Below are 4,405 nucleotides of genomic sequence, written 5' to 3' on the forward strand. Positions count from 1 at the left end.
GTTTAATTGAATTCTTAAAATAATTCCAGGAAGGTTTCCTGGTAGACATATACAAGACTACCCTGAAGTGTATATGGTCCTAGAATACCTAAAACAATGTTGACAAAGAAGGATAAAGTATAGGGTGAATAAATCTACTTGATATTAAGGTTTCATATATAGCCAGAGTGTTCAAAACAGTGTGGTATTTGTGGATAAATAGACATGTAGATCAATGGAACAGAATAGAGTACACTAGTGGCAGTTGTATCCATGGTTCAGTCACCAACATGCATCTCTTTGTCCACACCCAGGAGCTACACACTCTCGAGGTGACTGGCCAGGAGACTGTCACCCAGATCAAAGCTCATGTAGCCTCATTGGAGGGCATCACTACAGAAGATCAAGTCCTTCTCCTGGAATGCACACCCCTAGAGGATGAGGCTACCCTGGGCCAGTGTGGGGTGGAGGCTCTGAGCACCCTGGAAGTAGCTGGCCACATGATTGGAGGTAAAGTCCATGGTTCCATGGCCTGTGCCAGGAAAATAAGAGGTCAGACTTCCAAGGTGGCCAAATAAAGAAGAAGAACATGGGCTGAGCCAAGAGGCACATGCAGTACAACTGGTGCTTTGTCAATATTGTGCCAACCTTGGCAAGAAGAAGGGCCATAATGCCAACTCTTAAGTCCTTTGTAATCTTGGCTGTCTTTAATAAAGTCACTTAGCCCAATCATTAAAAAAAAAGAATAGAGTACCCAGAAATAGACACATACAATATGCTCAACTGATTTTTGACAAAGGTATGAAATCAATTCCATGGAGGAAAGACAACATTTCAACAAATAGTACTGGAATAATGGGAATTATATAAGTAAAAAATTTGTACCTATACCTCACACCTTATACAAAAATTAACTCAAAATAGATACTGGATTCAAATGTAAATGTAAAGCTATAAAACTTTTAGAAAAATCAAAGGAGAAATTTTGGGAGATCTAGGGCTAAGCAGAGTTTTTAGGGTTTTTTTTTGTTTTTTTTTTTTTTGCTGTACGCGGGCCTCTCACTGCTGTGGCCTCTCCCGTTGCGGAGCACAGGCTCCGGACACACAGGCCCCGCGGCCATGGCTCGCGGGCCCAGCTGCTCCGCGGCATGTGGGATCCTCCGGGATCGGGGCACGAACCCGCGTCCCCTGCATCGGCAGGCGGACTCTCAACCACTGCGCCACCAGGGAGGCCCGAGTTTTTAGTTTTGACAACAAAAACACTATTCATAAAAGAAAAGAATGATTAATTGAATCTCATCAAAATTAAAAATTTGCTCTGTGTAAGACCATGTGAAAAAGATGTAAAGAAAATATACAGGTGAAACAGTGTGGGGGGAAGGCATCTGTGGGGTCGACTGGCGGGTTGAAGGAGGGAAGCGTGTGAGCGAAGTCCCAGTGCACACTTCAGCAGCACAGGGACCTTCCAATTCCTGGCGTGAGGTGCTGTGAGGAAAGCTGAAGTGAGCAGACTCGCATCAGCAGCAGGATGCTATTACTGCCTCCCCAGCCTAGCCTCCCTCGACTTTGGCACTCCCATCATGGGGGCCCAGGTTCCTCAGCACACCCTGATCCAGCAGCATGAGAGACTGTCCCCAGTCCTTCGGAAGCCCTGGTGCAAGTCCAGCCCCTTGGCGAGGAGCATGACGGAGCTTCAATCGGCACTGCTACCGTGAAGACAGCTGGCAGATAATTACAGAGGGCCTACTACATGCCAGGACTGTACCAGATGCTGGACTACATCAGCAAAACAATAAAAATCCATGTTCTTGATTTCTCACAAGAAAGTATGATCTGAAGTGCAGGGGATGAGGCCTATGAGTGTGACCCCCTATGAGCAGGCGGAACTAGACTGAGCACAGACGAAAAGAAAATAAGGAAGAGATTGTAGAGAATTGGTGTTATTTCACCATTAAATGTTTAAGAATTCCTCAGTAAAAATATGCAGGCTTGGACAGAGACCTTCAAAGATGGCAGAGGAGTGAGACGCGGAGATTGCTTTCCTCCCCATGAATACATCAGAAATATATCTAGGGCTTCCCTGGTGGCACAGTGGTTGAGAGTCCACCTGCCAATGCAGGGACACGGGTTCATGCCCCGGTCTGGGAAGATACCATGTGCCGTGGAGTGGCTGGGCCCATGAGCCATGGCCACTGAGCCTGCACATCCAGAGTCTGTGCTCCACAATGGGAAAGGCCACAACAGTGAGAGGCCCGCGTACCACAAAAAAAAAAAAAAGAAAAAAAAGAAATACATCTACATGTGGAACAACTCCTACAGAACACCTACTGAATGCTGGCCGAGGACCTCAGACTTCCCAAAAGGCAAGAAACACCCATGTACCTGACCGTGTGGCTGACAGGGTCTTGGTGCTCCTACTGGATGTCAGGCCTGTTCCTATCAGGTGGGAGAGCCGAGATCAGGAAACTAGTCCACCAGAGACCTCCTGGCTCCATGTAATATTAAATAGCGAAAGTTCTCCCAGAGATCTCCATCTCAACACTAATACCCAGTTCCACTCAATGGCCAGAAAGCTACAGTGCAGGACAGCTTATGCCAAGCAACTAGCAAGGTAGGAACACAACTGCATCCATTAGCAGAGAGGCTGCCTAAACTCAAAATAATTTCAGAGACACCCCAATACACACCACCAAATGTGGTCCTGCCCACCACAGAGACAACATTCAGACTCATTATCCAGAACACAGGAACCAGTCCACTCCACCAGGAAGCCTACAAAATCCACTGAACCAACCTTAGCCACTGGGAGCAGACACCAAAAACAACAGGAACAATGAACCTTCAGCCTGTGAAAAGGAGACTCCAAACACAGTAAGTTAAGCAAAATGAGAAGACAGAGGAGTACACAGCAGATGAAGGAGCAAGGAATAAACCCTCCAGACCGGGCTTCCCTTGTGGCGCAGTGGTCGGGATTCCACCTGCCGATGCAGGGGGCATGGGTTTGTGCCCCAGTCTGGAGGGATCTCGCATGCCATGGAGCGGCTGGGACCATGGGCTGTGGCCACTGGGCCTGCTCATCCAGAGCCTGTGCTCTGCAGTGGGGGATGCCACAGTGGTGGGAGGCCCGCGTATCACAAACAAAAACAAAAACAAACCCACCAGACCTAACAAATGAAGAGAAAAGAGGCAGTCTACCTGAAAAAGAATTCAGAGTAATTATAGTAAAGATATCCAAAATCTCAGAAATAGAATGCAGAAAAAAAATGTTTAACAAGGTCCTAAAGAGCAAACAAAAATGATGAAAACCACACCCTTAAACTAGGTGTAAGACGGGAATAAAGACACAGACCTACTAGAGAATGGACTTGAGGATATGGGGAGTGGGAAGGGTAAGATGTGACAAAGTGAGAGAGTGGTATGGACATATATACACTCCCAAACGTAAAATAGCTAGTGGGAAGCAGCTGCATAGCACAGGGAGATCAGCTTGGTGGTTTGTGACCACCTAGACGGGTGGGATAGGGAGGGTAGGGGGGAGGGAGATGCAAGAGGGAAGAGATATGGGAACACATGTATAAGTATAACTGATTCACTTTGTTATAAAGCACAAACTAACACACCATTGTAAATGAATTATACTCCAATAAATATGTTAAAAATTAATACTATAAAAATCCAAGGGAATATAATGTAGAAAAATATTTTCAATTTGTTACATATTGTCCAATTATAATTTGGCCCTTATTATTGTCTCTAAGAAGAAACAACTGAATGAATAACACATGCAAATTAAAATTCAAAACCAAACTATAATCAGTGTTATGATTTCTGTATAGATGTCTGTAAAACCCTAATACAATCAGATCTTATTGTAGAGCAAGTTATGTATCAATCCTTATATATGTCTACTGAGATGTTCCTGTAGAAAAAAAAAACTTTGTTTTTCATTCCTCCTTAAAATAAAAAGTACAAAGGGGAAACAACAAATAAAATGCAAGGGGATGCCCATAAGGTTATCAGCTGATTTTTCAACAGAAACTTCAGGCCAGAAGGGAGTGGCAGGATATATTTAAAGTGATGAAAGGGAAATACCTACAACCAAACTTACTCTATCCAACAAAGATCTCATTCAGATTTGATGAAGAAATCTAAAGCTTTACAAACAAGAAAAAGCTCAGAGAATTCAGCACCACCAAACCAGCTTTACAACAAATGCTAAAGGATACACTTTAGGTGAGAAAAAAGAAAACAGAAAAAAGACATATGAAAACAAACCCAAAACAACTAAGAAAATGGATGAGGTATCACCTCACACTGGTCAGAATGTCCATTATCAAAATATCTACAAACGATAAATGCTGGAAAGAGTGTGGAGAAAAAGGAACCCTTTTACCCCATTGGTGGGAATGTAAATGGATACAACCAC

At 44.1% G+C, this 4,405-nt stretch overlaps 1 pseudogene; it reads left to right on the forward strand.

Moving 5' to 3' along the window:
* The first annotated feature begins 263 nt into the window (after window positions 1–263).
* Window positions 264–663, forward strand: LOC132482457 (ubiquitin-like protein FUBI; annotated as a pseudogene).
* The last annotated feature ends 3,742 nt before the right edge of the window (window positions 664–4,405 follow it).

This window comes from Mesoplodon densirostris, chromosome X (genome assembly GCF_025265405.1).
Source record: "Mesoplodon densirostris isolate mMesDen1 chromosome X, mMesDen1 primary haplotype, whole genome shotgun sequence".
NCBI classification, from domain to species: domain Eukaryota; kingdom Metazoa; phylum Chordata; class Mammalia; order Artiodactyla; family Ziphiidae; genus Mesoplodon; species Mesoplodon densirostris.